The 27,768-nt window shown below is 43.2% G+C and overlaps 1 protein-coding gene across 1 annotated transcript in view; it reads right to left on the bottom strand.

Annotated features, from left to right (window-relative positions):
• PPARGC1A (PPARG coactivator 1 alpha) overlaps nucleotides 1-27,768 on the bottom strand; it is a 133,381-nt gene that overhangs the window by 99,339 nt on the left and 6,274 nt on the right. The gene's annotated exons all lie outside the window — the stretch shown is intronic.

The following is a 27,768-nucleotide window of genomic DNA, read 5'->3' as shown; positions in this document are numbered from 1 at the left end:
CCACCAACCGTCAGTTGTTGAGCATAAATTCACTTGTGGGTAATCATTATCCCATTCTATACCTTGCATGTCCAGAAGAGTTAACAAATCTCTACCAGAGACAGAAATGATCTCTGTGTTTCTCGCTCCACAGGAGGAAGAGCAGAGCTGTTGTGTGGTAATATTTTCTGCCTCATCATCACAGTCCATTCAATTATACAACTTCTTGTTATTTAGGATTAGTCCCTTTTCACCACGTCCCAAAGGGAAGTGCCTTGACAAACCTCCCATTCATCTTAGGAGAACTTTGCAAAGTCAGAGTAATATGCATAAGCACAATTGGGCTTGGAGTTAGGTCCAAAAGAAACTATCTGATGTTGTGACCCGTGGGAGGCTGAGAGTGGCCAAAATGGGTCTTATGAGATCCAGAGTCAAGGCTCCAGAGAGGTTACAAAAATAAGTGACTTGAAGAAATAGAGGAGTTGTACAGAGATGGGAAAATCGGGTGGGGGGGGGGGGGGGGTTTCTGCTGACTACAACTTCTGGTTCTTGCTGTGGGTTTAATTTCAGCACCTTTGGGTATCTTGAGTAAGAACTATTACAGGGAAAGTCTGAGGCACCATGAAAAGTCCCTCCTTGGAAGGTAGAGGCACCAAGTGATCCTTCTTCATTTAAAAAGAAACACATCTTTTCCTGGTCCAACAACTCTCTAGGTCATTCATTTATTCATCCTTTCATTAAATTTTTGCAAACTTCGTACATGTCATACGTCATACTAGGTAATCACTAGAGGATGTAATGACAAAGAAGACATGCCTTCAAGAATTTTGCAGTAGTGTTGGAGAGACAGATTCTAAAAGACTGATTAAGAAGTATGGCTAAGGGAGCAGAGAGGAGAAAATGATTAACTCTAAAGATGACAAGGAAGGCCCTTCTTGAAGATGTGATGTGTAAAGCACCATGAACAATGAATGCAAGTACAAGAGGTAAACAAGTAAGAGAAGGCCACTTAGGAAGTGGTAATACCATGACCCCTTTTGTTAGGCAGGAATCACAGAAAGAACAGGGAGGGGAGCGGAGGGGAAGGGAAAGGAGGGGAGGGGAGAGGAAAGGGAGGGGAGGGGAAGGGAAGGAAAAGAAGGGGAAGGGAGGGGGAGGGGAAAGGACAGGGGAGGGGCAAGGGAGGGGAGGGGGAAAGGGAGGGGAGGGAGGGGAGGGAAGGGAAGGGAAAAGGGAAGGGAAGGGAAGGGAAGGGAAAGAAGGGAGGAAGGGAGGGGAGGGGAAGGGAAGGGGAGGGGAGGGGAGGGGAAGGAGGAAGGGAAGGGGAAGGGAAGGGAAGGGAAGGAGGAGGGGAGGAAGGGAGGAAGGAAGGGAAGGGAAGGGAAGGGAAGGGAAGGGAAGGGAAGGGAAGGAGGGAAGGGAAGGGAAAGGAAGGGAGGGAAGGGAAGGGAAGGGAAGGGAAGGGAAGGGAAGGGAAGGGAAGGGAAGGGAATGTTTGAACAAGAAGGTTAGAAACAAAGGCCAGAGACCTGGTGAGAGACAGTGTCAGGGAAGCAAATATTCCTCCCAGCCTTTTAGGACACTACTTCCACACAGGAGAAGTAAAAGCTGCGAGGAGCCAGTGGGTCTGCTGCCCAGCGAAGGTCAGCCTTTGGTGGCTAGGAGGCATCCTGTGGCTGCCCGGGCAGGTGCCCCTTGGAGTCAGGGAGAAGCCTCCACAGCTGCTCTTGTTCAGAAGCTCATCAAGGCTATTTTGGGCCGGATGGGGTCCATGGTGAAAATTGCCTGACCAGGGCAGCTCACTCAGTATTACTTTTTTCGCATTCTGTTTTCCTTGTCATTTAGCTCTGTACCATGCAATTAGTCAAATAAGGAAAAAAAGGGGGGGGGGGAGAACATGACTACATCTTATTTTTAGCACTCGAATCAATGGTGGCGATGTCCTCTGCATTTCAATAGGAATTTTGCATATCAAAATCCCCCAAAATAAAGCATAGTAAACATATTAAAATCCATAATGACATTTTTCTGTGCTGCTTCAAAATACGTTTGTTTGTTTGGCAATACCAAAATGGCTCAGCCCAAATTAAAGACTAATTCATTGACAGATGGGCAAAAATAATGTATAAATACAATGAGCAACTTCAGAAATGTGTGCCTCACCTTACTGCTCTCTAGGTCAAAGAACATTTAAAAAACAATAACGGTTTTTTTGTTTTTTAATTTCTACACACTCTCCTAAAAAATTCAAAGCACGTCTCAAGGATTATCGTGGTCATATTATTCTATGGTGGTAGGAACTGTCAGAGATTTTGCTGTCTTTGCCCTATACATCAACATTCCCTGGGAAATGAATTTCTACCCCATCTGAAAATCAGAGACAGGGAAAGGATTAGAGAGTGGCTCACTAACAAATGACACAAACCTGGGAGTTAGAGAGAGTTTCGCTTCAACACTAATAATGGCTAGCATTCAACCAACTATGTGCAAAGAGGAATGCTGGGAACTTTACATGCAACGTCATAATGTAACTCCCACAACGACTCTAGAATTTGATATTACCCTAGTTTTACCTATGAGAACATGAGGCTCCAGAACCCATAACTTCTGAGAGAGAATGTAAGAAGTACCTTCAAAAAATGATCTTAAAAAAATTGCATACTACCAATGAACAGGGAAAAACAATCCCCTCGTTAATGTAAGGTATTTCTTTTCATTTTCCCTCCCTTGGAAGTGGTCAATGCATATAATAAATGCATGGATTTGAAAAGAAGATTTTTAATCCTTTGACATCCCTAAAATCTTTCCCAGAACTCCACATTCTCAAGCCTCCCCTTACTGGCCCAAATTTCTAAAATGTGATCAGTGATTGGGGTGCCTGGGTGGCTCAGTCTGAGTATCCAACTCTTGATTTTGGCTCAGGTCGTGATCCCAGGGACGTGGGACTGAGCCCCATGTTGGGTTCCATACCAGATGTGGATCCTGCTTGGGATTCTCTAACTCCCTCTGCTCCTCTCCCCTGCTTGTGCTCTCTCTCTCTCTCTCAAATAAAATTTTTAAAATGCAATTCGTGATTTACTAAAACCTGGAAAAATTGTGTGAGTCTCTCTTCAGCAATTAATTTGCCAAGTGTATATTAAGTGCTTTCTTGTGCCACGCACTCCCGTTTATCTACAGGGATTAGAGAATACCATTCTGGACTTGAGGAATTCAAGGGACATGTAATAAATAGTGGAAGCAATGTAACAGTTCCATCTCAGAACAGAGAACTATGGAAGGTACTATATAGAACATGTTACAGAAAGTGCCAACTCTTCCATCAGCTTCAGGGAAACTTCCAGAAGGAGGTGATATTTCATTTAAATCTTAAAAGATGGGTTGAGCTTTCTCGGGTGACCTCAACAGGCAGGTGTCAAAGGAGGAAGGACAGGTGGAAGCACATTCTAGATTTCCATTTGAAAATATTCTATGGTTCCCACTCTCATGTTAAAAACAAATACACAGGGGAGCCTAGGTGGCCCAGTTGGTTAAGCATCCGACTTCGGCTCAGGTCATGATCTCGCGGTCCGTGAGTTTGAGCCCCGCGTCGGGCTCTGTGCTGACAGCTCGCAGCCTGGAGCCTGCTTCAGATTCTGTGCCTCCCTCTCTCTCTGCCCCTTCTCCACTCACACTTTCTCTCCTTCAAAAATAAATAAACATTAAAAAAAATTAAAAAGAAAACAAATGCACAAAGAAGAAACGTCTAATTTTCACTGACTCTACATGCTTATGATAATATCAAATGAATAGTAATGGTATAGTCAGTAGAAGCGACATTATGAAACCAGATGACATCAGCAAAATTAATCCACGAGATGTTTTTATCTCATACATTCCAGTGTGTGTGTGTGTGTGTGTGTGTGTTGTTTTTGCTTCTGTTTATATTTTGTGGTTAGTTCATGGAATTATCTTGTTTTATGGGCTTTCTGACAAACTAGACCCAGGCCTCACAAAGAGTCAGCTGACAAAATCCAATTCTAATTTGCTTGGCTCCTTCTTGGTGACTTGCTACTTAAAAGCTTCAGCATAAGATTATTCCCCTGAAGACCCTAGAACACAACTTAGCTCAGGATGAAATAGATGAACTTTAAAGCCCTAAATGGAGTGTCCCCAAACCATTAGCTTCCGCAAAAACGTCTTATAAAATTAATGTTTGTTAAAGAGAGACCTGGGCAAAACCAGAACGCTGAATCACGGAAAATAGATTTTTTTTCAGTGCCTTCTGTCTAAAATGAATGAACCAATCCCCGTTGCTTTGTAAGAGAGAAAGTAAAAGTCCAACCCATAGAGTAGAGTGTGATACCTCTCAGACTGCATCAGACGGGCCACCGATATCAACAAAGAATTTCAGCATTACCTTCTAAAATGGAAATAATGACCCACCTTTAACCTCGTCCCTGAAGGGACTTATAAACTCCACAGATAGAGTATATATTCCACTTCACACATACTCATTTTAGAAAGGAGAATGGCTCTGGTGATGGATTTCCGTGTCAGAGGGCACCTAGTGTTGCTTTTTGTAGCAGGAATTCTGATGCAAGACTGTTCTAGCTTTATGGGGGCCATGTGAGGTCCTAGGGCACAGTATCACTACTAAGTGGGCTTCATATCCATCGATCCTTTCAGGTATTATTTCCCTGGACACATGTTGGGCATCATCACTAAAAAAACCTCACTGCATGAACCCAAGTCACAACACTGACCAGCACTACAATTACATTGTAAAGAATGAGTATAATAGCTTTCCTTCTCCTGCTTACCTAGACTACTAAGAATGATTTTAATTGGGTTTGGTGACGGAAAAAACCGCCGTTATTTCAGAGAATGGCCAGAACCTCGTTGTCCTCCTTACTTCAAGCTGGGCAAAGGCTTTAGCTCCTAAAATCAACAATCTAAGAGTACCACACATGTCAGGAGATACAGTCTTTCTATGACACAGGACAATGTATTTCCAGAAAGCAAAGGAAAAACAAGAAGGAGAGGGAGAAGGAGGAGAAGAGGAAGAGGAGGAAGGTGAAGAAGGATAAAAAGAAAGAGTACAATGCCATGAATTTTCGACCTTATTGAAATAATTTTCAAATTTCACCTCTTGCCATGCTGATCCAAATATGTTCTAAAACAACACCGTCAACAGCACAGGTCTCCTTGGAAGAAACAAGGAGCCAATGAGCAGCAAGAGGAGTAAGTAGTTGAATTCACTTCACTTCACTTCACTTCAATTCAATTCAATTCAAAACAGTTGAAAATGTCCCTCTGGGGAAAAGAACTGGTATCAATATTTAGCCTTTGACTGTATCCAAATGATTCCCAATTTCTTATCAATTCTACATGCTCTCAGAATTTTTCTGTGTTTCTCTGGTAAAGCATCTAGACATAGTACATTAAGATCATCACAAACAGTATAGGGTTTAGGACAAAAATCTCAGTCTGTGGAAACAGCCACATTGCTGTTATTTGTTTAAAATTCACTTCCATACTCGCTGAAGCTGTGTAGCTCTGTTCTCACCAGATCCCATTTAGTGCTCATACACTTAGTATTAGTAAATTGGTCCCTTTGGGAATCTAAACTGAGGCGCACGTAACACTACATCTTGGAATTCATAATTCTTTCATAATCACCTCCCATTTGGCATCTGTGAACTCACAAAGGCAGGTTTCCTCAGTGAAGATCTGTTCCGAGTCCAATATTTACATAAACAATTTCTGTTTGGAGTGCAGGTTCCTTCATGCACCAATGACTACTCCATCTATGTAGGTCTCTAAATTTCGTGTTAAATAAATTTTAGCACTCCTGAAATACTTCAAAAAATCTTCACTATTTTTCAGCATGAAAAGTCATGTAGACCATCTCGAGAGGTCTTTTGTGAATTCTTAATGGAGTAAATGCAAGAACAATTTGAATTGTAAGCATTATTCTGATTACAGGAAATTTTTGAGTTATATATAAATAAATATATGTGTGTGTGTGTATCTATAGATAGACAGATAGATAGATAGATAGATAGATAGATAGATAGATAGATAGTCTCCCTCTCTAGACAGAAGTATCCTTGGGACTAGGGACTATTTACCTATCCAGAATATGGTCTAGCAAATACCCACGGCATTAACTTTTTAGTCAACTTCAGTTTGTTCCATTTTTTTTTTAATTTTTTTTCAACGTTTATTTATTTTTTGGGACAGAGAGAGACAGAGCATGAACGGGGGAGGGGCAGAGAGAGAGAGGGAGACACAGAATCGGAAACAGGCTCCAGGCTCTGAGCCATCAGCCCAGAGCCCGACGCGGGGCTCGAACTCACGGTCCGCGAGATCGTGACCTGGCTGAAGTCGGACGCTTAACCGACTGCGCCACCCAGGCGCCCCCAGTTTGTTCCATTTTAAAATAAGAAAGTGATTATGATTTCTCAGTCAAAATAAGCCTTTGATTCTGTATCCTTCTTTTAATTGTATAGCCTCTTACCTGCTTAAATTATCTGCTTATCAAATCATCAACGATAAAATGAATAACACACAGCGTTGCTATGGCTTGGTGAAGTAGCTAGCACCCAGCGGCTAAAAGAGGTATCGCCCTTCTAGAAAGTAATTTGTCAATACAAATTTAAATATTTTTTTCAAAATGCCTGTGTGTTGGCCCAAATGTATGTAGAGGAGTTTATTCTAAGGAAAAGAATTTGAAGGGTTCGAGGATATTTGTAAAGGGTAGTCATTTGGCATCCCTTTAGCGGTTCATACAAATAGGAAAACCTCAATGTCCATCAAGAGGGGGTTGAGGAAATCAGTTGTGGAACGTCTTTGCACTGTAAAAATGCAATCATGCTCCCTGCTCAAGGAAGTGGAACCCCTTAAGTGTGGGCTATACTTAGTCACTTGTTTCTAAAGAGTACAATATAAAACGTGGGGTAGAAAGTAACTTTACAGCAGAGAAATCTGACACGCAGACCTGAGCCAGGTGATCAAGATTAACATCATAGTTCATGTTGAAAGCATGTATTCTTGACATGATATGTTGAGGACAGCACTTTACCTCTGTGGACTTCCTCCCCCAAACCCGTAACCACAGTCTAATCACGAGAAAAGCAGCAGACAAATCCCAGTCGAGGCTCATCCTATAACACATCTGACGAGTATTCTTCAAAACTGTCAAGATCATCAAAAATCAAGGAGAGTCTGAGAAACTGTCACAGCCCAGAGAAGCCTAAGGAGACATGACAACTAAATGGAATGTGGGATCCTGGATGGGATCCTGGAACAGAAAAAGGACATTAGGGAAAAACTAATGAAATCCGATTAAAGAACTGAGTTTAGTTAATAGTCATGTATCAATATTGGTTCATTAGTTGTGACAGGCATGCCGGAGTAATAGAAGATACTAAATTAGGTGAAACGGGGTACAAAGTGTGTGGGAATTCTCCAAATTCTCTTTACAACTTTTCCGTAACTTCCATAAGTTTTATTCTAAAATAAAAAGCCTATTTGAAATCATGCAGTCGTGAACGCTCATGGTAAATAGATACGTGCACCTCTTCCAGATTAGGTTACACGTTACCACGTGCCCCCACGGTACCCTGAGCTGCTCTTACCCTCGAGCACACATCACACACACCTGGTGTCTCGACAGCCTCCTCCCCACTTCATGAGGGCAGAGAGTAATTCTGTTCTGCGCAAAATTCTCCTAACACTGCGCGTGGCGCTTACCAGGTACTTCATAGATACCTGCTAAAGAAATGAATGGGTTACTGCGTTGTCAAGCGAGAACAAAAATTAAAAAAAATTCGAAAGTAGCTTACAGAACACTAGGTAGAGCATCCGATCCTCTGTCACATGGGAATGATACGACCTTGCACAAGTCATTTCACAGCTCTGAGCCCCGGGGTCTTAATCTCCAGAACAAAGATGATAAGTTGCACACATCCCCATAGGCTGGTCCTGAGGATTCGTGGGTTAACACGTATGAAACACGTGTTCTCTCTCCCACCTCCTCTCTTTGTGGGGAGATGCACTTAATCTCTCACCCAGATGGAGTGATTAAAAACTGTGTCTGTATGAGAAGCTACAACCCAGACTGAACAACGTTGGCCGTTTTCTTCAGCTATTTTAAAGCGATTGTTCCTCTCTGCTCACAATTTTTAATGACGAAAAGGTATTACGCTTCTTAATATTGATAAACTATTAAGAAAGAGATATAAACATGCATGCACCTGGACCGGTGACACATAACAAAGACACCTAGGATGTGGTTCTGTCCTGCGCACAATGTATAATCTAGCTGAAGAGACAAGGGACAAAGAGAGCCACCCAAAAGTTGAAGACCCAGTCAGTGAAGCAATATAACAGATCAGGAAAGCAAATGCTCTCTGATGAGAAGCAACTGAGGCAGCAGCAATGATCGAGAGGACGGTGCCTGGGGAGCAGACACTGGGAATGAGTAGGCGGGGAGGGTGGGCCCAGCAGGAGGGGCAGCGGGGGTCAAAGCACAGGGTTGGCGAAGCTCAGGGCCTAGCAGTGTGCGAGGCACAAGGCTTGCCTTTTATAGCCACATCAGTCTGGGTCCTTTAACTGTCCCCAAGTCCCCATGTTTGTTTTCCAAAAAAACTCCTGACTCACGAAACCCTCATCAAGCCTTTCTGATCCGCTCCCGTTACATAGAAAGAGGAACAAACGACCGAAAGAAGCCTAACCTGATTTCTGAGTTTGTATTTCCAACGCCAGTGACGCACATGTCACGATGGTCAGCCTCATGTGACCTGCAGATGTGAGTCACAAACGGCCGGAGATGCCCAAGTGGCAGGATCCCACACAGCTGGAGGCGGTCGCAGAACGACAGGCCCGACCCTCCCTCCTCCCCGGGACCAAACAGACTCTCTCTCTCTCTCCCTATCATAACTTGGCACGGATATCTTTAGGACGCCGTGCTCCCAGACAGAGTGGGGGAAGCAGGGAACGAATTGGGCCTCGCTGCCTGACAACACGTCGCGGGGGACGCGCTCTCTCCCGTCCCCCCCCCCCCCCAGAAAACAGTACCCACTTTGCCCACCAGGAGACCCGATGGCCTTTTTAAAAATAGATTTTGCCAAACGATTGTGCGGGCAAATGCTGACTTGCAGTCTGGGAGACATCTCGTCGTCAGGCGCCGCAAGATGAAAGCAGGGTCTATTTTCACCGCGAGCGAGCCGTGAACGGAAGCGCCAAGGAGAAACTCGCTGCTCGTCTCCATCAGGCGGAGCCAAAGCGGGACTGGCTCGAACAGTTGCCAAAATACCTCGCGCGCGGGCGCGCAGCGGCTTCAGCTTGAAGAATGGCATCGGGCGGCTACAAATCCCGAACAGGAGGATCTCCCGTTGCCCAAGCTCAAGCTCAAAGTACAAAAAAAAAAAAAAAAAAGAAAAAGAAAAAGAAAAAAAAATCTTTCCCCCGCCGTGTGCCAGGAACTTGACAGTGGAATAATATTAGTAGGAAGAGCAGCAGGTCCGAGTGCAACTCAGACGGACGGGAACGAGAAAAAGGGCCATGAATAAAGCCTGCTCCGAAAGTCGAGGGGATTGGTTTTTTTTTTTTGATCCTTTTTAGGTTTTCCCCCCAAGGCAGATCCTGGCCTTCAAGCATCAAGGCTGGGAGTAGTTTTCAGGTGTATGTATTCCCTTCCTGGTGGGGAGGTTAAAAAGAATTAATATCTACGTATATTATGTGTGCAGGTATTTTGCTCTCTTATTAACGGCTACAGAGATAGCATTTTTGAATATTCATGTGACACCTCTGGTGTCAATATCTCCTTACAACAATCAGACTGAACTCACAGAGCCCAATTGTGCACTCTCTGCCTCTGGCAGGTTAGTGCGAAATTCGATTTGTACTAATCAGCCCCTGGCTGTTGAAGCATGTAATATACTTGATGTGACAATTCCCTGTCTTGCAATATCTACTGTTCCCCCCTGGAGGTTCCCTAGTGCCAGCTAACTGGGAGCGATCACCTCATTGAGAGAATTAGGTATAACGAAGGGTCAGGTTCGGAACCCGTTAATAAGGAGGCTGATGGTGATGATCCGACGAGCACTAATATGAAGTATGGCAGCTAATAATTATGGTGTGCCTACTGTGTGCCAACCACTGTACTAAATGTTTCCGTAGAGTATCTTATTTGCCCTGCAAAATAATCCTGTTAAATTACCATCACCCTTTAATGGAGGGGGACCCGGAGGCTTAAGGAACACTCGATCGGCCTGCCCAAGGTCACACTAGTGTTAATTAGGAGAGATGGGATTTGAACCTGCCCAGTGCACGCTAGTCCACTACCCAGATCCGTATCCTTCTCAAGAACAGCTGCTCATGCCCCACTCCCCAAAGCTTGCTTACTACCCCTTAGTGCACACAGGAAATAAAAGCCACAGGGTCGAGACGTGGCCCGTCAGAGTTCACACACATCGCACGTGGAGATCTATCTCCTCTCGGGTCCAACAGAATTGCTGACACTCTCAGGCTCCTGGGTCTGTCCAATGCATACCGGGCATGTGGCCGCCTGTTGGAGCAGCCTAGAAAAGAAGAGCTACATAACTGCCGGTGTGGGAGGCAGAGAGTGGGCACCAGGGAAATTACATGTGTTTCTCCCTCCCTGCTGTGCTGGGCTCCATATTTGCTTCCTTTCCCTTTCAGACGTACAGCAGGAACTGGGGAGCCAAGTGGAGACAGGAGGGCCTGGTTTTTCCTCGGGTATCACAAACCCTTGCGAAGAGCCTTCTGATTTTGCCACTCAGCTGCAGTTTCCTTTTGGGAATGGCCACTCTGTGTTCTCGTGCTTCCTGAATTCTTATCAGCCAAGAATGCAGCCGCCCTCCTCTCGGTCTGAAAAGCCTCTACTATTCTTTTATTCTTTTAATTCATTCATCTCTCCAACAAATGTTTGCTGAGTACCACTCTGTGCCAGGTACCATGTGGTCAGGATACACGATTAATAGGACACTTGCTAACTTCAGCGGGTCCAGCATTTAGTAGGGAAAACAAAACTACGGTTCCTACCTTTAAAAATGTGTGATAATTTTCTTCGCTACAGTAGAGTAGCCCACGTGGGGAAGGGAGGAGGGGGAGGAAAGAGGCAGGAAGACCAGAAAACACTAAGGAACAAATCCTGTGTGACAATCCCCGTTTCAGATGCCTCACACACATCTCATTGAATCCCTTCTACAGTTCTGAGACGCAAGTACTGTAACCCCCATTCTACGGCTAACCGGGGTTCAGACAGGTTCAGCAACACCTTTTCCAAGACAATGGAGGTTTCAAAGGTTCTGTCTGGGAGGCTCGGTGGGGTTGAAAGCAGCTGGACCAGGGGGATCCCTGGGGCTTGTACTGAAGCTGCATTTGCAGAGCGAGCCCATTGCCCTGACTTACGAACACCACGCGTCCCAGCATGCCCAGCATGGCCCCTCTTCGTGCCTGTGGTCCCTGAAAAAATTATTACAAACTCCTGTTTTCACTTGTAAGTGTTCTGCTTTCATAATAACTTACATGATCATCCCAGTTTTAATTCTGTTCTACTCTTATTTTGAGTTGGCTTGGAGAAGATTGGTGGACATTGGTGAGCCTGAAGATTCTGTTTCCCAAGCCGGCCCGCGGGAGCACCCAGAGCCAAAACACTGGTGACCAGCACAAGTGCGCTTCTTCCCCAGGTGAACACGCTCCAAATCCGGAGCTCTTTTCCCCAACATACCCGCTCCCTAGGAGAATCGTAGCTGGACGTGAACTTACAACCTAATTCCCAGATGGCATTACTTTCTCTTGGCCTAAACTAGTTCTTACCTCATATTTCTAGTCGGGAGACAAACAGATAGCTGAATGGCACAGCACTGGTTCAGTGAAGATCATTTCTGACTTAGCTGCCCGTTGTTAGGCAATCCGAGTAAAGATCAATTAACAGACCACTCAGAAACTCGAAGAGCCCTCATACAGATCATGGACCAGGCACAGCTTCACTTATCCCACAAAAAGCCAATGCAATTTCGACTCTGTCAACCACACTTGGAATGAGGTGCACAAAAGAAACAAAGAAAACATCATGACGCTTTGCAATCATTGACCGTCTCTATGCTGGGCTGTTCCATAATGGAAGTCCCAAAGCACCAAGCAAAGCACTAAATTACGTACAGGTAGGGGCTGGTTATAGGCTGCCAGCCGGCTTTTAGCAACATCCCCCATATGGCCAGGAACACTCGTGCCAGTTAATTAGCACTGGCATTAATCGAGAGAAGGAACATTGACCAGGACATCGAGGTTATCCTTAGACTATTTAAATATGTCATGTGATCACTCGTTCCATCTGTTATCAACATACTTCACACTTAATCCAGTAAATAACCTCCCTACCATTTTAAGCAAATGGATTCCATTTTGGCAGACCTCTTTAGACTTTACAAACCTTGAGATATTTTTCTTCCCCCTAGAATCTATATTGTGAAGTGTCACAGTGTCCTGATGTGAATTCAAGGACAAGAGCCACCCTTGCCCTCCATCCATGACACCCTGGGGAAGTACCCACAAGAGGTGGGGGGAAAAAAAAACAATCACATGCCATCACTCACTCAAATGCATATTTTTCACTTTGCAGCTACCCTACAAATCTCCCTTGTTTTCTTTCCATGCTCACAATTCTGCTGAAAGCACATAGAAAATAAAGCCCATTATTCAAATGAATTTCACCGTGCACTAAAAATGTGACTGAGTTTAGACAGAAACCCATTTTAAAAGTGCTCTCCTCTGAAATGGATGATGGCAGGCAAGGTATAAAACACTCGGGTACTTAGAAAAGTAGATAGCAAATAGTCCCAACCCCAAAACACCTTATTGGCAAATTGACTCATCATAGGCATAGACCCAAAGTAGATTTCTGATCCACTTCCTAGAAAGGTATATATTTCACACATTTTTAAGAATACTGATATAAATCTTCCCTGAGAAACTTATCTTCAGAAGAGTCTGTTTTCTTGCCCTAAGAAAAGTGACACATTCAATACATCATCAGTCTCTAGTATCTCTTTAGCTACTCTCTTCTACAGACTCCCTTCTTCTCCAACATTCGCTCCAAAGCCAATTTTTAGGAGGGTGACAAAAATGTACTTCATTTCCCCAATTCCCAAGATGGCCTTTAAGGAGAGACCAAAGCCAGAACAAGGCTGTATACAACACAGTGAGCATTGGTCAGGTGAAGGTGAAAATAATCCCAAACAGCAATGGAGCCTTCTGTCAGGGCTGAAAGGCATCTTGGAATAATGGATAGAAAGCACTGGACCTGACTCAGGAAGACGTAAGGTTCAAATCCTGTTTCCTCCAGAATGGCGACCTTGGCAAAATGACTCGATCTCTCCTAGCTGGAACATGACAATCAGATCCCTATTCTCTGCACGTGTCAGAGTGGGGCTGAGGATCCAGGGTGAAAACGGCCATTGTCATTGCCATCCTATCCACTGTGGACTTGGCACGCTAGTGATAATTAGGGTTAGTTCCCTGCTCTATTACTGCACATAAAAGATATTACCGAATCTGCAATTTAGTCTTAACAAGAAGTACAACTTAACTCGTCCAGGTAGCTTCGTGTGACAAAGCAGACGCTTACTGGTCTAATTTTACCCTAAGCACAGGGAAAATCCAAAAGTCATCTCAGGAGCCAATTAATCAGAGAGAGATAATTAAATTTTACACATCGGACTAAGTTTTAACTAGGACACTAGAGCTACCTTGAGGATTACGTAGTGTTTCCCGCTTTGGGGAAAATGCAAATGTTGTAATCGTACAATGGTTCGGTTCAACAAATATTTATGACCCGCTTCGTGCCAGCTCTTGTAGGCTCTGGGTAGTAAGAGAAATGAGACCCTTTCCCTGAGTCTGAAAGGCCAGCGGTCCAGGAAGCAGAGTCCAACACTCGGTGTCGATGTGATATATGATACGGGAGCGATGAGACAGAGGTACACAGAGACTGAAGGATGATTCCCTAGAAGGGATGCCAGGTCGGAGTCAAGATGAATAAGTGTTAGGTGGGTGGCCAGGAGCAGGAAGGGTTATGCCAGGCAAGGGGAAGAGCACACACAAGACCTTACGTGGAAACTTTACAGGGAGCTAAATGCTGGGCCTTTTTTCCTAGAAAACAGAACAGAGGAAGGTCTGGAACATGAAGCTAGGGAGTATGATTAAACAGATAACCTAATGATAGGAGACGGGTGTCATGCATCATCAAAGGATTCTTGACTTTAGTCTTGATATCCCACACAGCTTTTCTTCACAAAAGACCAAAACATGCAAACAAACCGCATTCCAGTGCGTCAAGCCCGGGTTTACCACAGATTCTGAAGAAAACATCCATTACCCAAATAAGGAGCAGAGGGATACATACGAGGAGGGGGGTGGTGGTCCAAGGGAAGCTGAAAAGCTGACTCCCTCTGCCCGACATTCACAGCCCGAAACTACCTCGGAGTTGAGAAGGAAAAACCGAGAGCTTAACCATTCTGCTCTAACCTCTTCGGTGTACTGACTCGAGTAGTTAGCGGTCTCTCGGTCTAGAACCCATTCGTGCCCAAGTAAATTGGTCGCCCTCTGCCCTACCAGCAAAGCCATTACCTTCCTCCCCAAGACAATGCTTCAGGAGCCACCATTCATATCCATCATCAGGGATTCGTGTAAATATTGGAACAGTTATTAATGAAAGCTCAGACTGAAGGATGGTGGTTCATCTGGAACGTGTCTGTAGGTTGAATCATTTTGTTTATAACTCACGGTCATTTCCTTCCACTTCCCCATCACCGTTTACCACGCGGGACACTCCGGCCCACGGTTCTCCAAGTGTTCTGTTACTTGTCCTGACAGAGGCTGTTGGACAAACCAGTCTCCTGTAAAATCTTAACGCTATCTTGTGGTTTATTCTTCTCTGAATCGGCCATTAGAAATCTCCCTCCCCAGTTCACAGGTTCGCAGACGCCTCTAAAAGGGTTCAGAGCACAAAATGATACATTCAAGTCCTCTGAATTAGAAAATAGGTCACAAAGTCGATTTTACCACACCTCTGTAACTAGCCCCTCTTCATTTAAACCGTCGGTGCAGAGTCTGTGTCCCTCAGAAATCTTTTCCCATAAGCCTATTCTAACGTATTATGCGAAGCTGTGACAGGCAACCTTGTTTTCTTCCCCTATTGCCTGCCTGCTTGGGAGGCATTAAAGTTTGCCATAACTTGGTCTAACTTTTGAGTCTCCGCTTCCTTTCCAAAAGCAGAAGTAAAAAAAAAAAAAAAAACAAAGAAAAAAAAAACGAAAAAAAAAACAAAAACTAGACAGGGCTAGAAGGAAACACTTGACTCTCTTGTGAGCTTTTCCAAGCAGGTTACAAGTTGAACGTATTGGGTCCATGTTCATTGAATGCATCAAAGAAATATTAGGGTATCTTTCCGAAGACACAGCCAGTCAACTTCTATTTTTAGCAACTGTAATTGCAATGCGCTATCTGGCATTTCTAAATCACCCCCTGTTGCTCCTTTTGAGTCAACCTCTCAGTGGCCACCCAGGACAACGTATTATTATGTTACAGAAGAAATTTATGATGGAACCATGTTGGTTCAGCTCTAACCACACAGAGTACACGCTTCTGCAGGTATTTGGTGCAGATGTTTGAACGATCAGCCCCTTGCATTTACTGTAACATCCAAGGTATCCATTAGAGATTATGCAATCATTAGATTATAGAACAATATCCCCGGTGAAGCAGCCTGGGCTTCGTTTTCCGGAGAATTTAAAGCTCACTCAGGTTACGCCTGCATGAGCCGTTGTTTCTTCGCAATTTTCAGAACCATGTCATTACTCACGTCCACAAATACTCAGTAACAAAAGGAATTGTGACCATTTTATGATTGATTCAAGTCGTCAAACAACTTCACCTTCCAAAGTTAGAAACCCGAAGAGCTAAGTGCCAAGAAGAAAATACAAGGCCACATTGTCACACCTGGAAATACACAAGGGGATTCCAGGCACTTCACACGATAAAAGTGCTTCAAATTAGAACAGCACGTTCATTGTAACCAAGATTGTTTATAGGACCATGCTGTCCAGTAAGAAACATTCAGTGAAATTTCCTATGAAATGTGGCTTTATTCCTTCCCCCATGTCATCACTTATCCACCTAACCCCCTACGATCAGTCATATCCTTCTTTCTTTTCTTTTCTTTTCTTTCTTTCTTTTTTTTTCTTAACCTGTTCATAGCAACCTGTTCATAACATAGTTATGTTATGAACATAACTACGATCAGTCATATCCTTCTTTCTTTTCTTTTCTTTTCTTTCTTTCTTTTTTTTTTCTTAACCTGTTCATAGCAACCTGTTCATAACATAGTTATGTTATGAACATAACCTGTTCATAACATAGTTACCACTTTGGATTTTAAACTACTTATAGATGCTGGCTCCCTTTCCCAACCAAGTTGAGCTTTGTATTACTACGTTAGTGTTTCTAGGATGGAAAGGCAAGGGAGAATGAGATCTTCATAGTAAGCTCAACCATACCAAATGTGCTACAAAAAATAAACACGCTCTGTTCTCCTGCTGTAGCAGTTAAGCAATGCTAACTGTGGTGATAACCAGTTTTCACATACTGCTCATTTTCTAGCAGGTTGGTCCCAGGCATATGTTAGTAGTCAGATAAACATTTATTTTAAGCAATGGTCATTTTAAAGGCTTTTTGGACAATTTTGCACGATTTGTAACTTCCATGTAATATATATTCTTTTATATTTAAAAAGGCTCTGGAGAATTCTTTCACACTGTTTTACAACTAAAGGCTCGTGGGAAGAGTTCACATTTAGCTGTTTAACACGAAAAAGTTTAAATGAAACTTTGAAATAGTCTCAATAATTATATAACACAACTTTAGCATAACGATAGCAGAAGCCAATCGGAAATACAATGTCTATTAATAAAGCAGAATAAGATGGAGAAAAAGAATATAAATAGAAGGCATATGTATTTGTCTCTACAAAGCTGTGAAGAGATAGGTTGTTTCATACTGAAGCAACGTCCCATGCTTTGCCATGTGTCATGTTTATAACTTGTTACAAATGTGAATTGGGTTTCTCTATTTCCTAACTCTTAAAAGTCTGTACTAAGAAAAGATATTTCCAATAATTGAAGATCTAAGGAAATTATCCACTTGTTAACACCACAGCCCAAATATTCTATGCACAACCAGGAAATAGCAGCCCGTAAATTCTCAGCTTTGCTGCTCTTTGCACTAAATGTCCCTGGATATCAGTATTTGCTAGAAGAGATATCAGACTGTAACTAATAAGAAAAGGCACAGGTAAAAAGGCAGGGACATTCCATTTTTCTTGAAACAGTATCTTTCTTTTGAGGAAAAGTTATACTTCAATTGACAAGATAACCAAAATGTTTATCTGTACTCAATTTAAGTTCAAATCAAGGTCCAAGCACTAAACACCAGCACGGTTTTTTTTGCAGCATTTCCTCAAATTGGGAAAAACCTCCATGGTGGTGATTTCTTTACTGAAGCTTTTAAAATGCGTTCAGAATACCCCGTGCTTGTGTTACTATTAATAAATGTGAATTCTTTACCCTAGAAAACCTCTGGAAATACACACAGCATCTGCCCAGAATATAAAACAACATTGATTTATGCCTTGAATGTAGAATTACAATGAATAACAAACAAATTCATTACGATGGCATAAAAATATCAAAATAAATTACTCCCTAGTATCTATACCACATTGTAGGTTATTAGTTATTAATATCATTATTCATGACAGGCCTAACTACGGATGTAAAGGGGCAATTTTCTTTATTACTAGGCATTCCTCTAAAACTGGTTAGTTGCACAAGGGCAGAAATCAAGGTAACCTAGAGTGAATGTCCAGAGGGACAGTGGTGTTAGATGTGCCCGAAAGGAAGTCGGCACCAGTGAGAAACACGCATGATCAAAGCAAAAGACCTGGGATGTGCCCTGGTCATTTATTAATATTTTTATTGAGTAATAAAAGCCAATATGTACTGAGCACTCCATAGACGCCAGTCTTTGGGATAACTACCATAGATGCATTATTCCTGTATATTCTTATGATCCCGTGGGATAGAAATTTCATCTTCGTTTTATAAATGGGAAAAACCAAGGCATAGAGACTTGAAGTAACTAACGAAATATTGGAAAATAGAAGCAGAGCTAGATCCTAGGGCCACCTAACTTCCAAGTCCTTTCTCTAGACCAGAGGCCAAGAAACTTTCTGTCAAGAGCCAGATGGTAAATACTTTTGGCTTCGTGAGTCATACATTCTCTGTAACAACCACTCTGCCACCGGAGAGCAAAAAACGACCGTTGACAGTGTGTCAAGGCAAGAGTGTGGCTGTGTTCTAGTAAAATTTTACTGAAGGATACTGAAATTTGACTTTCACATAATTTTTTTTTTAAATTTTTTTTTTCAACGTTTATTTATTTTTGGGACAGAGAGAGACAGAGCATGAACGGGGGAGGGGCAGAGAGAGAGGGAGACACAGCATCGGAAACAGGCTCCAGGCTCTGAGCCATCAGCCCAGAGCCCGACGCGGGGCTCGAACTCGCGGACCGCGAGATCGTGACCTGGCTGAAGTCGGACGCTTAACCGACTGCGCCACCCAGGCGCCCCGTCTTTCACATAATTTTTAATGTGCCACAGGATATCATCCTTCCTTTAGCTTTCTCCAACCACTTAAAAACGTAAAAACCATTCTCGGCACACCGACTAACAACAAAAACAGATTGAGGGCTAGATTTGATCAGGGGGCTGTTTGCAAAATTTGCCGTAGAATGATGCGTTTCTAACTTTGATGTACATGCGCATCACCTGGGGATTAGGCTCCAATGCGGATTTTGATTCAGGAGGTCTTGGGTGGGGTCTGGAAATTCTGAAAATCTCACAAACTTCCAGGTGACGTTGATGGCGCTGGTCCACGGACCACCCTGAGGAACGAAGCTGTATACTACAGTGCTATCCTACGAAATCTCTAAAGATGCTAATTTTCCTATGTCCAGAGTTTGGGCTGATGATCTCTCTTAAGCTCTCCAAGCTGGGAACCTTGGAGCCCCCTCTCCCTATCATTATTGTCCCACCTCTGAATGCTCTTTCTAGGGTCTCTGCCTCCTTTTCATCTCCAATCTCCAATGCCGCTGCCCAGTCACATCCTCCAAATGGGTCTCTCATTTTTGGTCTTCTTAGAAATGTTTCCTCTATTTGAAAATACGAGAAAATTCTTTCTCTCCAAAATAAAATCCAAACATTTCCCTTCCTGACTCATACTCATGTCAGTGAGGGACTAATGCATACAAAATAAAATTCAAGTGCTAAGTTCTTCACAATCTCACCTAACCAATTGTGCCAAGTTTGTCTTGCATATTTTCTTTTCTTTAATGTGTATTTATTTTTGAGAGAGAGAGAAGGAGACAGAATCTGAAACAGGCTCCAGGCTCTGAGGTGTCAGCACAGGCTCCATGCAGGGCTCGAACTCACGAACCGCGAGATCATGACCTGAGCCGAAGTCGGAGGCTTAACCGACTGAGCCACCCAGGCGCCCCCGTCTTGCACGTTTTCTAATTATAATAATAACCACAGCCCCAAACTTTTGTCAAGCTCTTACTATGTATAAGGCACAACTGTATTTCTTTTCATCTTTGCTCCAGACAACTGTATGAGGTTAAGTCCTGTTATTTTTTTCCCTTTTACAGATAAGAAAGCTAAGGCAGAAGGAGCTTAGACAACAATAGAGTTCATAAACCGAAGAGCGAGGATCCGACTCTAGGGCACCACTAAGGCGCATTCCCTCCCAAAGTTAGTTCACGTGCCCATCATGCTTAATTACTGAAGGGTCCCTGACACGGGCCACGTCATTTCCGGCCGCAGGCCCTTGCAGCCATTTGTCCTCTGCCCATGACCTCCTATCACCATCATCTCCTGTGTTTTTCTCCTCTCTAAATATTCAGCTCCTATCCCCAAGGAATACAGACGCACCCAGAGCCATTAATGTTTTCCTGTGCCTGATTCCCCCACTCACGCCGACCTCCCGTAAGGCAGCGTCTCTGTTTAACTTTGTGTCTGGTGCAGCCATCAGTTAGTACTAAGCTTTGTAGGTAGGAGGTGTTCGGAAAATCTCTGACGGATGAACGAGAGGATTGAGTAACAAATGAATGGAAGAGCGATCGATGTAGAAGTCATCCTTAGCCTAATTGCCACATCTATATAAAAAAGGGATTGAATGGGGTAAGTTCTAAGTTGTTCCCATCAACGTGTCTTCCTTCTTTCATTCATTCATTCATTCATTCAGTCAGTCACTCCCGTACTTATTACGTTTCTACAACACGTCAGGTATGATTCCAGGTCTTCGGCACCCAACAGCAAGGAAAGCAAAAGCTCTGCCTTTGTGCCTTTTACAGTCTGGTCGGGGAGTGAAGGCTGGGTCAGTGATAAATCCATAGAGGGAACAAAAGGGGCACTCCTTTAAAGAGATCTCCGCATACACAGAAAAATAGAGAGCTACTGGGGCACCTGGGTGGCTCAGTCAGCGAAGCATCTGACTCCTGATTTCGGCTCTGGTCACCAGCTAGTGGTTCGGGGGATCAAGCCCCACGTCGTGCTCTGCACTGAAAGCACAGAGCTTGCTTGGGATTCTCTCTCTCCCTCTCCGCCCCTCCCCAGCTCACATGCATGCTCTCTCTCTTTCCCCCTCCCTCCCTCAAAATAAATAAAGAGACTTTAAAAAAAAGAGAGAACTATTTATAGGTGATATTTATAATTTTATTAACCAACTCGTATGGCTGCACTGCATCACACCTCCTGCCACATCAGCCATTCCCAGGGGCCGAACCTACTGGAACTGGCTGAGAGGTACATTTCTGAACATCGTTTTTTTTTTTTTTTTTGCGTTTCGCCTCCGTCTGTTAAAAATACTGAAATGAAAATCAGTCCTGTCATCTTGTTAGCATGAGTCATGTATTTATATAGATTTGATTGTTTTAATTTTCCTTTTTGTGGGTAAATGTTATGTAACGATTTGATTCTTCACAGGTTTAACTCGATTTCCAAGATCTTTTGGGCATTTGGTCTTGACTGAGTTCTGGTGGCATCAGTGTCACTGCCTGCCTGGCACCCTGGTTTTTTAATACAACCGGGGTTTCGTTATATGTCCTTTGCCATCGAGGTATGGCATTTCATTAAGACACTTCAGTACAGCCCTTCATTTCTAGCTGTACATGGGATGAAGAATCGGTTCCTTTGGTCTTGAAAAATGTACTGCCAATATGGTGGGAAAAGATATGTGCTATCAATATGGTGGGAATCTGGAATGTTGGCAAAAGCAGAGAGGGCTACCTGAGTTTAGGTTGATGATACGGTCCTTTGGGGCCTTGAAATTGTAGTCGTTTTGCAGTTGCTAAAATCAGTTGCTAAGCAGCCCATTTCTGGGTTTAAATGGGCCCACTTAAATAAGGACACTGCAAATACAAAAAGTAGAGGGATGAGAAACACCACCTTCCCATAATTTGAGAAAGTGATCTTTCAGAGGAAAGGACACTGATACTTGTTCAGTTGTAGGCTACAAGCACAAATGACTTCATTCAAGTTTGAATAAGTTCCAAGTATTGGATGAGTTTAACGATAATCATTGTTTTCCTTTTCATTGTACTTATGGGTCATTTTTACTCTAGGTAGAATTGCAGTTACAATAAAAATATAAGCATGCCCATAGAAATAAATATAAGCTGAAATCCTTACAAAATTTTCATAAAAACCCCAGTAAGACAAACTTGTAAATTAGTACATTGAGATTAAAGGCAGCAGATAACGTGACTTAGGCCAACCACAATTTCATAGCAAAAATAGATATAAATCCAGGGGCCTAAACATACTTTCCAGGTTTATAACCAGAACTTTCTTTACCTTGTTTAAAATTCTGCTTCACTTTAATTAACTGTATCTGTATCACCTGTAATCTACTTTGACAATTCATTTAACCTTAACGATATCAATTTTGTTCAAGCACGGGGTAATTTTCAAATCAATGGTCTTATGTGGATATCTGTTTGTGAATGTAAGTCATTGTACTTTCTATAAAAAAATATCAAAATACAGAAATATGAAATACGTCTTCTTGTACAAATGTGTTTTCTTATAGACATCATGGCAAATGGAAAATAGTTCATAGAAATAAAGTGTAGCCTATGGAAAAATAGCTAATAGAAAATAATGTTTTTATACTTACAGTGTTTATAGTAAAGTTACTTCTAGAAAGTACTTCAATGTACTAATGAAACAGAATTGTCTTTAGCATAGACTACGGCATAGCATAAAAATAGATTAATTTGCCCTTCCTACAAGGAAGCCTAAAAACCGTTAGTGAGGATATACCCAAATTGAAGCCTAGTTCTCTTAATTTCTTAAAGAGTATGTTTATTAGTGTGATTTATCCCCAAAGGGTTTATGGTGTATTCATATTGACAGAAGGAAGGGAATTTGGAACACATCCTAGAACTTCAGTATGCAATTAAATGACTTTAGCTAGTACCCTTGATGTTTTTACAAAAAAAAAAAAAAAAGCCTCCAACCCTCATCCCCCACATTCAGTCCTGCTCCAAACACAAGGTTCTCTGCATGGGAGAGGAGTGTCCCGTCTCTTGTCTCATCAGAGCATGAATGCAAATGTGACTGCATTGATTGAGGGGTGGTATTGCCTACCATATGGCCCTCCTCAATGGACTCAACATGAGGAGGGGCTCTTTGCTGACAGAGAACTAAGCGGGAAACAAAGTGAACACCTGGTCAGATAAAAATCCATCAGGATATTTGAACTGGCTGCCCAGTCTCCAAATTATTCACAGGCATCAAGTCCAAGGTAAAATGAAATGTGCCCCTCTTGCATATTTCAGTAATTATTGTGGTGTTAGAATGTTGTACGACATACCCCTGAATGCAAAAACCTCCTCAATTGGCTGGTGTGCTTCTGGACTCTACACAAGGGGATGGTAAGATACGGTGACCAGAGAAAGAGATTAGAAATTGTGCATCCTCCCCGTTTCTTCACTGGGGGCATGCCAGCGCAGTGTGGCTTTGGGGAAAATCACTTGCCCTCGCTTCAACTTGGCCATTTGTTTCGTTTGTTTTTGTTTTCTAAAGTTCATTTATTGATTTTTAGAAGAGAGAGAGGGTGAGCAGGGGAGGGGCAGAGAGAGAGGGAGACAGAGAATCCCAATAGCGCAGAGCCCCACAGGCGGCTTGATCCCACGAATCATGAGATCATGACCTGAACTGAAATCAAGAGTCAGACACTCAAGCAACTGAGTACCCAGGCACCCCTCATCTTGGCCAGTTGGCAAGAGGCCAACAGGAAGCCCTGTAGAGATTCTTGCTGCCCTTTTAAACCTTCAAGAGGCTGTGAAGTCTTGGACTCTCTTTTAAGGGTAGAAGGAGAAGGGTAAATGTGACAGGTCGGTCTTTCTCCTTCTTAGCTCTCTGATCAGCACTTTTTGTCCTTCTCATTGATAGAGCAGAACTTCCATATCAGCTGAGAAGGTGATGGCAGCGGAAGATTTTGAATCATTGGGTGCACAAGTAAAGGCTGTTTATCAGCAAGTGCACCAGGCCATGGTAAACTCAGCGAGCTTCTGTAATGAGTGCCCAAGAGCAGAGGGGAAACCTTGAGTCTGTAAAAAAGCAACTCAGCCTTAAGCTTGGTCAGCCTGGGCAAATGCTCAAAATGGCGATTTCAAGGCCAGACTAATGAGCTAATAAATTATAGTCACTTCACACGCAACCTGGTATGATTTCTCCTGCTGAGTTGAATCAGGTAGCAATCTAGGCTAACCTTTAAAAACTGATTTGAAATCTCCCAATAAGGTGGCCACATAGATTCAGCCTCTATTTTAGATATGAAGGCCTAAATTCTCATCCTTTTGTGTCAGAAATATCTCCAGAGCAGTAGTGATTTTGTCCCCCAGGGGACAGTTGGCAATGTCAGGAGACATTTTTAGTTGTGACTACATAGGCGACAGGGATGCTACTCACATCAGTAGATGGAAGTCAGAGATGCTGTTAAACACCCTACAGTATACAGGACAGCCCCTCCACCCCCACAAAGAATGATCTGGACCAAAATATCAATAGTACTAAAGTATTATCAAGAAACCCCTCTAGGGGCTCCTGGGTGACTCAGTCAGTTAGGCATCCAACTCTTGATTTTGGCTCAGGTCACGATCTCATGGTTTGTGGGATCGAGCCTCCCCGTCGGGCTCAGCACTGTCCGTATGGAGCCTGCTTGGGATTCTCTCTCTCTCTCCCTCTCTCTCTGCTCCTCCCCCACTCTCTCTCTCAAAATAAGTAAACAAACTTAAAAAAAAAAAAAAAAGAGAAACCCTTCTCTAGAGCATACATATTAAGCAAAGGAGGGCTAATTTGACCAACAAGAGTGAGCTGGAAACCCGTGGCTCCTAATTTACGAGGCAGGAATGAGCAGAACCTGCAAGTCTCCTTGAGTTCCCCTGGGCATGTGTTGGCCAAGTAAATCCTGTATGGAGTCCTACCGAGCACAATACATTTGTCCTATGAAAATGACTAAAACGAAAAAGGAGGAAAACCATCATTATTTCTGGCACAGAGCCTCATCATCTTGAATTGTGAGATGTGTCCTGCAGGTGGGTAAGATTTAATGAGCATGCTCAATTAGCTGCATCACCTCCACCTAGGGTGAAAGTCATCACGTTGTTACAGAGCTTGAGGCTTCAAACCCTCCTTAATCTGCCCAAATTCATAACAAAATTAAGCATCACTAAAGCCTTCCCAATTTCACCGGGAATCTGACGGACTAATGGACTTACACGTACATGGCAAAATAATGGTGGTTAGATTAATCCCTCTGATCAACGCGTACTCTCATTTAGAGTTATCAAGGAAATAATCTACGAATAGTTGCATTAATTACATTTCTGCACTTTCGTTTAGTGAAGCGTACGCATTGGCAGAAAAAGCAGAAGGATGGCTAAAAGCATGTGCATGTGTGTGTAGGTATACTTTTCCTAGATAGTTCTCTTAAAAATAATCCCATGACTGGACAGCTAATAATGCCAGGAAAGAGGCAGTACGCCATTTTACTATTTATATCTCGTAACAATACTATCTCTCCACGAAAGATCTGCCGCCGTAGGAGTTCTGATGACAGAACAGTCATTTAGATTTAATTTCCCTCTGATCAAAATTTCATCAAACTTGAAAAGAAGGTCAGACTCTCCTAACGCAAGGTCCAGTCCCACTTGTGGAGGATTTAAGGGAGGCAGCGAAAGTATATGACCTGATTTATCCTTTCTATAGAAACCATATGTTACCCGGAAGTTCCCGGCCTGCTCAACTGTATCTTCAGAAACTACTGGGGAGACTGGCCATTTCCCTTGTTGACTCCCATATTACCCTTCCTCTAAAAGGTTAGGGCACTTGTGGGTAATTTCAGCATGAATCCAATTTCCAGAGCAACGCAGGACAACGAGGCTGACAGAAACACAGGAACCCCCACCCTCCTGTGTCACCTGTTATTGCATTATAAATACACGGCGCGAGAACTGGCCATTTTCACTGTGGCATTTGGGACAGGCGTTAAGTGGTCACATCCTCTGCCTATCACAAGCCCCCCTGTGCTTGTTATGCGGTGATGAGATGCCCATCGCAGAGGACTCTCCCGAAATCACCCTTCTCCCTGCACGGTGACACCAGCCCTAAAGGTATCCAAGTGAGTACTTTAACTAATAGGCTGTTTTGAGGACTTTGGATAGAGAAATGGATGTGAAGATCATGACCAATAAAGATAATGAGCATTTGCACTGTTAGGTGCCATTTCCAACTAAATCAAACCCTTCCGGCCAGTAAGAAAAGGGTGAGGGGAAAAAAATCAAACGGCAAAATCTGCTGAGAAGGCCAAATGGGTCCAACTTCTACAACCTCTCTTCTCATTTTTTTTTAATAACACACAGAAAGAAAGAGAGAAAGAAAGAAAGAAAGAAAGAAACAAAGAAACAAAGAAAGAAAAGAAAAGAAAAGAAAAAAGAAAAGAAAAGAAAAGAAAAGAAAAGAAAAGAAAAGAAAAGAAAAAAGAAAAGAAAAGCAGAGGTAACGAGAGGGGCGGCCAGATTTTCTTTTAGATAAAATATAGCGGGGTAGAAAAGTCTGAATATTCATTCAGCAATAATTGTCACATTCTGTTGTACATCTTGGCAGAAGGCAATGCATCGCTACAAGGGACCGAACCTAGGTTGGTCACACAAGAGCATGTTAGGGCCGCGAGGACACTGGCCCAACACCTTCATTTTAAAGAGGAGGAAACCGATGCGCAGACAGGGTGAATGTCTTGCTCAAACAATTCTCAAGTAAGAGCACGAGGAAGCAAAACTTGCCGCTTCATCACGTGGCCTCCCCTCCCTGTTCCATTTTCAGATCCACCGCTGAGAACCCTCTCTGGAGCCTACCATCTCTGTGTTCAAGCCGCCCGAGACACTCTGAGAGTGCAAAGGAATCGGTGCCCCCTAACTCTCAACTCCAAACTGGGTGTTTGAACTTGGGGTTGGTTCTTCCTAGCCAGGAAGACAACGGTCTGAGTCTGAGCAATCCCGAATGTCAATACAAGAATCCTGTTTGCCAAACGCTTACTGCACGAACTTGGCCCACTGAGAGCAGAGGGCCTGCGAGGCACCCGCACGTATAGATTATACATAACCTTGACTGAAGCCCAAGCAGAGGAGGTGATCAACGTAGCTGCCATTAGTCTGAGCCTTTTACCTCTCCCATTTCAATTGTCTCCGGCTCTTACCTGAGCCCACGGGAAAGCTGCACAGCAAGAAACACGAAAAGCAGGGAGGCCTCTTAAGCTCCAGGGACTTGAGCTCCTAGCTGCAAATTTCCTTTCATTCAAAAGAACACTCTCCACCTTTTTTCTCAGCACAACACTTACCATGCCCATGAGGGGGGGAAAGTGTTTCTCACCAGGAATAAGCTGTAAGGTATATTTGAAAATTGAGATTTTTGAATTGCAATTGGCATCTCTCGGTGCCTTTCAGATGGGGGCCATCTAACTGCAAAGTGACATTTTGTGATGCGGACGTAGTGGAGACCCAGTGAAAAACCACAATCAATCCGTTTCTAAAACACAGGCTCAAGAAACTGGGACCTAGCATTAAACCTGGAAGATCTTTTATGATTGTTCGTCAAAGGAAAATAGCAAGAGACATTCATTTTTCAAATTATTCTCCCTCACTAGCCTCTCTCATGGCTATTACCATGAGCAATATCATTCTTTACCCACTGCAGGAATCTTTTGTGAGCAAAATACCATAGAAAATCTTTACTTTCAAATCCATTCACTCCTGGCAAGAAACAATCCTGGATGAACTTTTAGAGTGCCCAGCTGAGTAAATGAGTGACCTTTGGTTGATCTAATTTACTTGTCTCTTTTTATCCACATATGATTTATATTACATGCGCATTTAAGCAGGCCTTTGTCTTCTAGCACCTGTAAGTCCTTCATGATCATTAGTTAAGCCTCCCAGTCCATTTGAAATAAGAGGTATCTTACCTTCGGAGAGGAGGAGAAAGTCCCGGAGGATTGCAGGTCCCCATGGAGGCAGAGTCATGCACGACTCAAGCCCTAGAGGGAGCTCAATACATTTCCCAACCCCCTCCAGGCAGCTTAACTGTTCATAAATGTGTGGCCATAATATTAA

This window comes from Lynx canadensis, chromosome B1, assembly GCF_007474595.2.
Source record: "Lynx canadensis isolate LIC74 chromosome B1, mLynCan4.pri.v2, whole genome shotgun sequence".
Lineage (NCBI taxonomy): Eukaryota > Metazoa > Chordata > Mammalia > Carnivora > Felidae > Lynx > Lynx canadensis.
This window is presented reverse-complemented; position numbering and strand designations above follow the sequence as displayed.